The sequence below is a fragment of the Ostrea edulis genome, chromosome 5 (genome assembly GCF_947568905.1).
Source record: "Ostrea edulis chromosome 5, xbOstEdul1.1, whole genome shotgun sequence".
NCBI classification, from domain to species: domain Eukaryota; kingdom Metazoa; phylum Mollusca; class Bivalvia; order Ostreida; family Ostreidae; genus Ostrea; species Ostrea edulis.
In genome coordinates this window covers 60,665,681-60,677,054 of record NC_079168.1, presented here as the reverse complement: position 1 = coordinate 60,677,054, position 11,374 = coordinate 60,665,681, and the positions used below count along the sequence as shown (strand labels likewise).

General features: G+C 37.1%; 1 pseudogene; it reads right to left on the bottom strand.

The window, feature by feature from the left end:
- Window positions 1-6,734: 6,734 nt before the first annotated feature.
- On the bottom strand, window positions 6,735-9,656 carry LOC125652391 (uncharacterized; annotated as a pseudogene).
- Between the last annotated feature and the right edge of the window lie 1,718 nt (window positions 9,657-11,374).

Here is an 11,374-nt window from a genome sequence, read left to right as displayed (position 1 = left end):
TACCTTACATAAATTATTAATAACTTCAAACATTATTTGAGAAGAAGAAAACATTGATTGTGATTGTAATCATTTCCCTTTTATTCAATTAATTACGTCTCTTTCTTTCTTAAAATATCTGATCATGCAATCCTTTCGTTTCCCGAAAAACAATCCGCAAAATGAATATGACGTCAATTCAAAACAATTTCTGGTTAAAAGTTCAAATTGTGACGATATTGATTATTTAACTCTGATGCACTCAAATTCAAGTGGATTTTACAAGTTCTGTTGATTGCTTTACCTCATAATATGTTGTACGGTGTGACCAAGACGAGCGAAACCCATTAGCATCTTGCAACACGACTTGTAGACATTTTATCCGCCTCTTCTTTTAACGCGGGAAACATAACGTGGTGGATGTAAACAGTTACATTGTGACGTCATATTAGATGCAATGTTTTTTCTTCTTCTCTCAAACCAAGCAAAAACAAAACGTTAGAAGCTATGAATTTAGAAACGTTCATGGTACTTTCTAAACAATCTAATTATTTTAATTATGAGGTTGTCAATGAAGTATACCGCAGTGACGGCGACATTTTCCCGGAAGCATTATGGATAGTCCCCATCATTTTTCAGCTGATGAAGAGCAAATCACGTGACTCAATACGCCGGTTTTGAGATACGTCTGAGTTATTTCCCTTTGGCGAACTCTCGTACATAGTGAGACGCGAAACAATTTGTTTACACGCGGGAGTGGGACAGATATGCATCACTGTGTAAGTGAATGTACTCAGTAAGTCTCTCATACGCTGTTTGATCCCCCGAATTCAACTGATACACTAAGTAAGTGATAAGTATTTATGGAGTAATTAAATACATAGAATTGTTATCATTTTACGCTATTTTGCTGGTCAAAAGTACCATAACTAAGATATTACTTGCAAATATGACATTGTTTTTATGTTTCCACTTTAGTAAAACATTTATTTCGACAGTATTTTGTATTTCCCACATTTACGTATTTAAAGAAAAGCCGCTTTTAATACATTTCATCATCTTCCTCGTTGACTGTAGGTCCACTCTGTCCCACTTAGATATTCAAAGTTCTACTAAATTCACCTCCTACACAGAAGAGTTCGTATCTCGAAACTGACGTATTGCGTAATCATTGGAGCGAGATCGTCAAGTCACTTCGCGACGCAAGCTTCGCTCGCTATAAATACGTTAGTATATAAAAATTACTTCTTTACAGTTTTTTCACCCTTGATCTCTTCCGATTTAATCTCAGTCTGAACTAGTTCGTTAGAAAATGGCCTTCGGATGTAAGAGTCCGAAATATATAAGGAGGGTAGGGACGTTAACCGAGGCTCTTACTGGACTTTTGCGAGAACGACTGACTTTCACGGTCAACGGTTGACTTGGGCATTTAAGGTAGTACTCTACATCGTCATAATGGCTGACTTCCTTTAAAAACATGGATAAAAAAATCGACATCAGCAATATTTAACTTTTCCTTTTCTGTTTATATACCTAGCCGAGTAGCTCAGTAGGTTAGAATACCGACTGCTGAATTGTAGGTCGCAGGTTCGAGTCGAGCAGGGGTTTTAAATTTTTTTCAGATTACCTTCTACTAAAACTGTATTTTTTGACAAAACAAAGTAAATTTGAAAATTTTCAACTTCAAAATATTGTTGTACATATCCTTCACTTTTCATCTACATCAAATTTCTCTGGTGTAGCATATCTCCTTAAACCTGAGTATTGTATGGAAGCACGATATCGTTAAATATATGTAATGTCGAATTGTTGGAAAGTACATAGGGAACTTCTGCCTCGCTCTTGAGCTAGCATTTTTAGTGATTTTTATACGCCCGTCGAAGACGTCCGGGACGTATTATGGTATGGCGTCGTCCGTCTGTCTGTCCGGACATTGTGGGCAGGATACAGACTGAACCATAAGCCTAAGACTTTACAACTTGGTACATTTGATCACCATGATGAAAGGAAGATGCCTATTGTTTTTCAAGGTCAGAAGTCAAAGGTCAAGGTCGTAGTATCACTTATTAGGAAAACCTTGTGGGCAGGATACAAACCGAACCGTAAGCTCCAGGATATTATAACTTGGTATATTTGATCACCATGATGAGAGGAAGGTGCCTATTGTTTTTCAAGGTCAAAGGTCAAGGTAGTATCACTTTTTAGGAAAACCTTGTGGGCAGGATACAAACCGAACCGTAAGCTTCAGGATATTATAATTTGGTATATTTGATCACCATGATGAAAGGAAGGTGCCTATTGTTTTTCAAGGTCAGAGGTCAAAGGTCAATGTCGTAGTATCACTTTTTAGGAAAACCGTGTGGGCAGGATACAAACCGAACCGTAAGTTCCAGGATATTATAACTTGGTATATTTGATCACCATGATGAGGGGAAGATGCCTATTGTTTTTCAAGGTCAATGTCGTAGTATCACTTTTTAGGAAAACCTTGTGGGCAGAATACAAACCGAACCGTAAGCTCCAGGATATCATAACTTGGTATATTTGATCATCATGATGAGAGGAGGGTGCCTATTGTTTTTCAAGGTCAACGGTCAAGGTCGTAGTATCACTTATTAGGAAAACCTTGTGGGCAGGATACAAACCGAACCGTTAGCATATTTATGAAGTAACGCATTCTAAGGCTATCCCTCTTTATATCTTGATATCCATTTCTACAAGCATAATAATGAATTAGCTCACAGAGGACAGTGCTAACTTCACTAAAATATGAATCCCACTAAAATATGTTTTCCTTGAGCAAAATCTACGGGCGTATTATGCCACGTTGGCGTTGCTCTTGATCACGCAAGTTAAGCAAAGACGAGCGTATTCAAACCGCTGCACGTTACAAAATGGTGACAGTGTAGTGAATCTGGTGTTTGGCTGTCCAGAGGCTTGCTTCAGGTAGAGTACGTTTGGAACTCGGGGACTGTATGTTCCTATACGCACGTGGTTTCGTCCTGGGACGACGACGATTGTCGTCGTGAACGGCAGATGCTTTTGCTGAAGAGGTACCAACAATCAGAGAATACCCACGCTAAGCTTCGGGACGAAGCTTCCCTGAGCGGGGGAAGTGTAGCAGACAGAATGTAGGGAATTTCTACGGTCTCGCTAGTGAGCTAGCTTATCTAGTGATATGGTAGAGTCTCTCTCTAAGCAACGGCGAGCGTGTTCAGATCGCTGCATGTTACAATATAATTACGGTAGGCCTGTTACGTTTGAAACCATTTGAACTTCTTTCATTTATCAAAACATAAAACCACAAGGCTATTGATTCATGCATGCATACCTGGGTGTAAAATCTTAACTCGCACAGATACCTTGATTCATTGTTTAAACTTTACAAAAAGTCATTGTATCATGATGAAAGGTGAAGATAACGAACAGTGACAGGGCTCAACATTAACTTTTTCCTTGTCCGAACTTCACCTTCACTTGTCCGAAAAAATTTCAAAAAAGATCTAATATTGTCAACTTGAAAACTATTTAATTTACTTAAGATTTAGTCCATTTTTATACCTGCTTGATTGATTGTTTAGCTTATTCTTGAGATAAATACAAGAAACACATAAAACAAAATTTTATCTAGACTTTCTGTCTTGAATCAATGATTTCGTAAGATCCATGGATGATTGAAAGTAGTACGCAATAAGTGAACACCGATCCCGATCGAGTGTGACAGCTAGTTTACATAGCGATTGATATCGGGATCGAAGTTCATTTTTCATGCATTAAATCCGACTCTGAACTACCGAAAAACTTTTCACCAAATTGTTTGGAGACTTCTTTACATAAAAAGCACTTGTCCAATCGGACAAGTGCCCATCAATATTCACTTGTCCAAAATTGTTTTCCACTGGAAGCGGACAAGCGTTAACGTTGACCCCTGCAGTGATTAATCTCATAACTCCTACAAGCAATACAAAATAGATAGTTGGGCAAACACGGGCCCCTGGACACACCAGAGGTGGGATCAGGTGCCTAGGAGGAGTAAGAATCCCCTGTCGACCGGTCACACCCGCCGTGAGCCCTATATCCTAATCAGGCAAACGGAGTTATCCGCAGTCAAAATCAGTGTGCCAAGAACGGCTTAACAATCGGTATGAAACACGTCAGACAGCATTTGACCCAATGATAGGTTGTATTGACGAACTAGACCGTTATAACGACCATAGAATTGATAAATCGAATGTGAATTTATTATGCAGGAGTTTTGCGTTTTATTTTAACATAAAAATGTATGAAGGTCTGATACTTCGATTTACGGCACAGGTCGCTGTATTCTTGCATCATAATATCAAAAAATTCCTAACATATTTACCCAGTATATTTCTTAAAAGCCGAATGTGAACCGAAAACTCATATCTTCAATTGATTCCGTTTGTAGAGATGGCCATGTTAGGTAGCAGTCAATTCGAACCCCGTTGATTTTTATATCTATTCATTCTATCCAATATGAAGTACGTAAATATTGAAAAGTAACCCTAGTACGTTATGAAAGTCATGAGTCTGGTCCCCGTCTCCGATTAATCTTTTAAAAAGAGGGTTTGGCGGGGATGGGACTGGAATTGTTTCATCTAAAATATTTAACTAACAAGAGACCCACGGCATAGCACTGAAGAAGATCTATGCTATTTAAATTGTTTACACATAAACACTAATTCCTAGTTTGGCCTCATCCTGGAATCAGAACGTCTACCCCGGATATCATGAAATTTACAATTTCAGTAGAGGCCTCCCAGCTCTACATGACCAGCTCTAAGTATTCAGTTTTTCATACAGATGTAAGGGAGATTTTTTAACATTAGTCAATTTTGCTCCATCCTTAAGGCCCCGGGAATTCAGAAGTTCTGTAATTTATACTTTTTACCCCCTTGTCCCAAAGATGCTTCATACCAAATTTGAAACAAGGCAGTTATCAGGAAGAAGTTAAGAATGATCAAGTGATCATGCACGGCGCACGACGATGGATGTTGACCAAATGCATTAGGTCAGGTGACCAAAAATATTTATAGGGATATTAGACTTTATCCCATAGACTTTACTGTTTAGAAATTGTACGAGTATAGAAATGAACCGGGACAACTCTATAATGTTTGGACAAACTGACCATTTCTGTACATTGCATCGGTTCATCGCTCATTCATGTATACAGATATGTCACGAAAAGGTTTCCGTATTATATGCTCGTCTCAAAGTCAGCCGTTGACTGTAAAAGTCAGCCCTTCTCGCAAAAGTCCACTTGTAGAAGTACCTGTGGTATAGATCGGCTTAATGTAAGGACAAGTTGCGCAAGAGTTGATCTTCTGCTACACGGATATATAACTGTTGAGTAATGTCTGTTACGTTAGATATAGATACAGGCTAACGCATTACTGCCGAATATATCTAAACTGCTTTATATTGCAAGAAAGAAAAACATCAAAGCTCCCTTTGCATGGGATAATTTGAGAACGATGCCCTTTCGTGTCCTCAGATCAAACACAATATTTACGTCACTCACAGGGGCTTCTTATCCATTTTATTCTCAATCTACATATAAATATATAACAAGAGGGACTCGAAAATAGGACACCGGTAGTAAACAAAGCTCAAAATCACCTTAGTTCCAAGAAACAGATCGAATTTATCTATCCAAAGGGCGTTAAATATCTCAAGTCCAATCCTTTCATATTTAATTTAATGAGTTTTATAAACGAAAATAATTCAAACTGTCTGCAGTGACGTCGATCACGCACAGGAAAAAGATAATTCCTGCAATGAAGCTAACATTTCGGAAACTCTCGGGAGTGTTTATATATACATGTACATGTAGAAGGAAAAACCTAGATTTTTTTTTTTACGCAATTCGTATTTAAAAGTCATCCACATATAATTGGTTGTTTGTCGTGAAAATCAACGCATAGACCCTGGATAATTAGCCACATTACACAACGGTACACGTACATGTACTTATAAAATCCGCCGTTGCATAATTGATTTTCCAGAAATCACATAATGTCGTGTATACAGGTATGCTTTATACGTTCTGTGAAACAAGCGGTTTCTCCTTAGTTTTACTAATTTGCTTATTGACGCCTTCGACTGAGCATAATTAGCATACGAGTATTAACATACACCACTAGGTCACAAACCACTTTACTAATTGTTAATCATTTGCATCCAATTATGAGGTACCAATGCATGGCTTACTACGGAAACTCCCTTTATTTCGTACTGTAACAGTTCTTATTTCCTTTTGAAAATATAAACTATTTATCAGTGTCTGTGACCTAATAATATACATATCTCACTAACTGAATAAACTCGGCATCCAAACTTATAAATGGACTGACATACAAAAGACTGGAGTTCGTATGTACCGTTTTACTGCATCTGATTTCCATCGTTACCCACCCTACAGTTTGCCCTAGGGTGTTTCCCAAAACAGGCTTGACACGAGTGTGCATATGGGCATGGTTTGTGGGTACACTGGCCCCGATTATTGAATGCAAAGCAGAACTTGACTGGCATTTTGCATGTGTTCTTATGAAAGGGCTGCAGATGTGTTTAAAAATTAATGCTTGTAGCAGCTTTAACTCTCAACTCTTCTACTGGTTTTTGCCATGGAAGATCAGGATTGCTTTCCTTGAGTTGGCGAAAACTTTCATCATAAATATGCCAAGCTTTATCCCCTAAAGTTTTTGTAATTCTCTTATTAAAAAAACCCAGTACTCGAGAAGATGAGAAGGTTAATCTTGATGTTTTTCAATATACACTGCCATGAATATCAAAAAGCCATCTGTCCATTGCTGGATAGACAATGGCACTTTGTTCTTTGAAGAACTCTGTTGGACAGTGATGGAACCTGCCGCAATATTTAAGGAGATTGGTTCCTCTTGCCGCTGCTTTATAAGACGGAGATCAATAAATTGTTCTCCCAGATTTTTACCTTTACCCTATAAGGAATGGTAGCAGCAAGAGGAATTCCATCAGTTAGACAAATTGAATCTGACTTATGAGGGGATGTTGCTGGCTCACCTGTATGCAATATATTGTTAACAAATTTTGCAATGTTTTGAGCCACTGATATAGAGTTCACAGCATCGCCTGATGAGTGAGTTTGTGAGTTGGCTCCTAACTGCACCTCCTCTTGATGGAATTCTGGGATCCCTTCCGCCACTGAGCATGGACTTTGCGCCATTTGCCCTAACTTTTTGAGAATAGCATTGGCCAGTTTATCATAGTCAACGTCCAGAACTGTGTTAGCACTTTGTTCAGTTAAACTGTCTGGCCCACCTTTTGTCTTCCACTAAGAAGATGTTGCCCTCGAGGCCACAAGGTCTTTCCTTTTAGGCATGTCTTGGATGAATTCTGAAAGACCGGTATGTGTTTTTAATGAACTTTAACAATGAAATTTACATTAAAAGGGAAAATTTGTCCCTTTTAACATGATTCATTATATCATAGAAAGAAATCTCAATGTTTAATTTTTATATCCATTTGTGGCAGCTATATCTTACTTGCACAACACAAGTCCTTAAATAACCTAAAAACAGACTTCTATATTTGAGTCAAATTGTAACCACCTTAAACAAGTCTTGTTTCCTTAACTTGACTTACCATAACCTCGAGACATGTCTAATGTAATTGCTGGCTTGTCATGACTTCAAAACAAGATTTAAATCCTTAAACGACTTGTCATAACCTAGAAACAAGTCTTGTATCCTTAAACTGATTTGTCATAAACTAGAAACAAGTCTTGCATCCTTAAACTGACTTGTCATAACCTAGAAACAAGTCTTGCATCCTTAAACTGATTTGTTATAACCTAGAAACAAGTCTTGCATCCTTATTCTGATTTGTCATAAACTAGAAACAAGTCTACATCCTTAAACTGACTTGGCATAACCTAGAAACAAGTCTTACATCCTTAAACTGACTTGTCTTGACTTAGAAACAAGTCACAGTCCTTAATTTTGACTTGCCATAACTTTAAAACAAGTCATAGCCTTAACTAAAACAAGTCATATTATAAACCCGACTTCTCAAAACCTTTGATGAAACAAGTCACTGAAATGCATTTTACATTTGACTTGTGATAAGTTAAAACACCAAAATTCTTTGAATCGACTTGAAACATCTCGAAACATTCCTTGAATCAATGTAAATCTCTTGACTTTCTTACCATTCTAGTCTAAAGTCCGACATAAAGGTTGACTAATAGCTTGATCCCATGGAAATTTCAATCATTTACACTAAGTTCCAAGACTTACTTAACATGCAATCATTAAGCTTATGCATTGAATGAAGCCCCCATTCATCATGATCCATGGGATAACAGAATACACATGTAGCTGTAAACATTTCACCACAAGCATATCGAATAGTATAAAGACTCATCCTTATGGTGTTCCATCCTATATACATACACACACACACACACACACAGAGATATATATATATATATATATATATATATATATATATACACACATACATATGCATATCATAGTCAACAACTCTGACTGAAATACTCTGTGGCTATATATGCTAAAAATTAAGAGATATTGGCCTTGATTTTCCAATTGCGTGGGATATAGCGTATTTAACGCTCTTCAAATATTTTAACATGGGTGCAGGGGAACTCCCAATACTCGAAACGCCCAGATGGACACCATCGGGCCCAAGGTACCGCAGGTCAGTCCAGAATCCTCTGTGTTTCCAAAAATTAATTCTGTCAGAATCTTATGTTAATTGTTCCAAACACTAATTTATTTTAAACACTTCCTCATTATAATTAATCGGCGATTTCTTTGGGTCTCTGCGCAATAATTGTCCTATCATAACGCCATATACACCTTGTCCAGATATTAAATAATTGGCAAAGGAGAAAATGTCTTGTGCTATCACATCAGCCGGTCTCCTCGTCGCGTCATTGCCGCCTATTAAAAAACAATTTAAAAATACATAGGCTAGGTGGATCAGGGAAACTGCTTAAATGGGGGAGAGTTCGCCAACATTTGTATTATCAATCCTCCCTGAGCACGGAAGTACACTGTCGTTTCATTCCGATCTAACCACAGGTTATCATATGTTGGATTTACCGAAAGAAACGGTTTTAAACGACGTATATAAGAATATCCGATTACGTCCACCACTAATGGATCCGCCATGGGTTTTTTTTTTACACTGGTCTGACAATCTAATTAAAATTAGATCCTTTGATCCGCTCATCTACTATCGCTACACCTTGTGTAGCGATAGTAGATGAGCAGATTAAAGGATCTAATTTTAATTAGATTGACTGGTCTGATTCTCTAATCAATCCGGATCGAACCGGTCCGCCGATTAGCCTGCACTGTGGCGATGGGAAATTCCCCTACGGATTTTTTTTCGTAAACGCGTCACTTATGATTCTATTTGCACATCGAAAGTTCATCCAAATATGCCCGCCTAAATCGTTCCGATAGTAGTCTATTCTATTGGAAGACACATGAAACGGGAGCCAATAAAATTTTCCTCTATAATAACATCAAAATTAATGCTTCCTTTCACTTGGACAGCTACAAACAAAGACATGATCACGTGACACTTAATCATTATTTCATTGGCTGCTGATGAGGGTGGATAAAAATATATCTCTGAATCAGCTAAAATGATTGGTTATGTACGGAAGCATATTAGGGCCGCAGCAGTGTCTTTTTTTTTAGTTTGCTATAACAAATTAATAATTTGTTATAACAGATTAATGATTTGTTATAACAGATTTGTAACACACAAGTTCTTTTCACCTTTTATTCACAGTTGTAGTGTAATGTGATCAATCAATGATGAATCAATGAATGAATCAATGACAGTGCTCCTATAAATATAAATAAATAAAAACACATTATAATTTGTTCTAGTGACTTAACCAATGTACAAGATTTGCTTGACCTCAATCATATATACAAACATATTTCCTTTGCAAGGATTCATATGTAGTACATGTATTATAAACATGCATAATTAGCAACATGAACAAATAGCAATTGCAAATACGCAAAGTTCACAAACCTAAACAAGGCACGCAATATCCGGCCCAAAAATTGGCCACCACGACAGGTCAAGGTCAACGTAATACATTGATCACCTACATTTAGACCTATTAATAAAATAAACACTGTAAATATACTGAAACACACATATAACTCAAACACCGTTGTGTCACCGAAGTACATGTATGTAAAACTCAATTATATTCTCCCATTAAGTATAAATAGAAAACATTAAGCTACAAACTAGTTCTCAATTCTATATGTCTGATTAAAGCAAATGCTAAATATTGAATTCTGCTTCCTAACAGCATTGTTTAGCAAAGAATCTCTTACAATACCTTGCACACGATATAGTGAATCTATGCACTCAAAATATTCACTGACAAATTATTGTGTACTTGAAAATGACAAATATATCACCAAAAACTTACACAACATCAGACACGTCTTTGTTGTTCTGTATCTCGTGCAAAAATACCGCCAATAGCAGGTTCTATTATTACACATACTGACCAATCACTGACCGTCTTCATAAGTGTGAAAAATATTACACGAAATTATTTTAACTCAACAAGAGATACTTTTACCCAAAATTAATAGAATATAATACTCTTCAAAGTCAATTATAATTAATTTTACAATACTAATCAGACACACAGAATACCAAAAATATCTAAGTAGTTGCAGAGTCTCAATGGCGCAGAGGTTAATGCCTATTGTCCATCACACGCGACCTTCTCTCGGCACCCGGTTCGAATCCCATCTGATACAACTTATTTCTTTTTTTTTTTTTTTTTTTTTTAAAAATGTTCTCCCCTTACAAATCTCCCAACTTTTTATCATTGCTTACCACAGCAATGGGAAAATTTACTTCAACTCTAAAAATATGTAAACATTGACATCAAAATAAATTTTAAAAATATATACAATATTTCTTTCTGCACAAGACACTCTAAACTATGTCTCTATTCTGACTTTGTTTAGTCCAAGAATCACTAAGGGTTGCGCTTAATGTAACACCAAGATTCACAATAGCATCACTAAGTTCCTTAAAGTTTGAATTCTGGACCGAAATCTGATTACAAGAGTTTGACGACACGACACTTTGCGGTAATTTAAACGGATTGGAATGTTTTCCAGCCGTTGTTCGTTTACTCCGGCGCGGCTGTTCTGGTTCAACGAACTCTTCGTCTGATTTGCGATGACTCGACGACTCCTCAGCCTGGATCACTTCTTGTATTTGTTCTGGAATGTAATCACTATCTGAATCCTCCGTCTCGGAATCATCACTACTAGCGGTCACTTTTTCACCGGTGTCTAAAATTTCCTTCCTA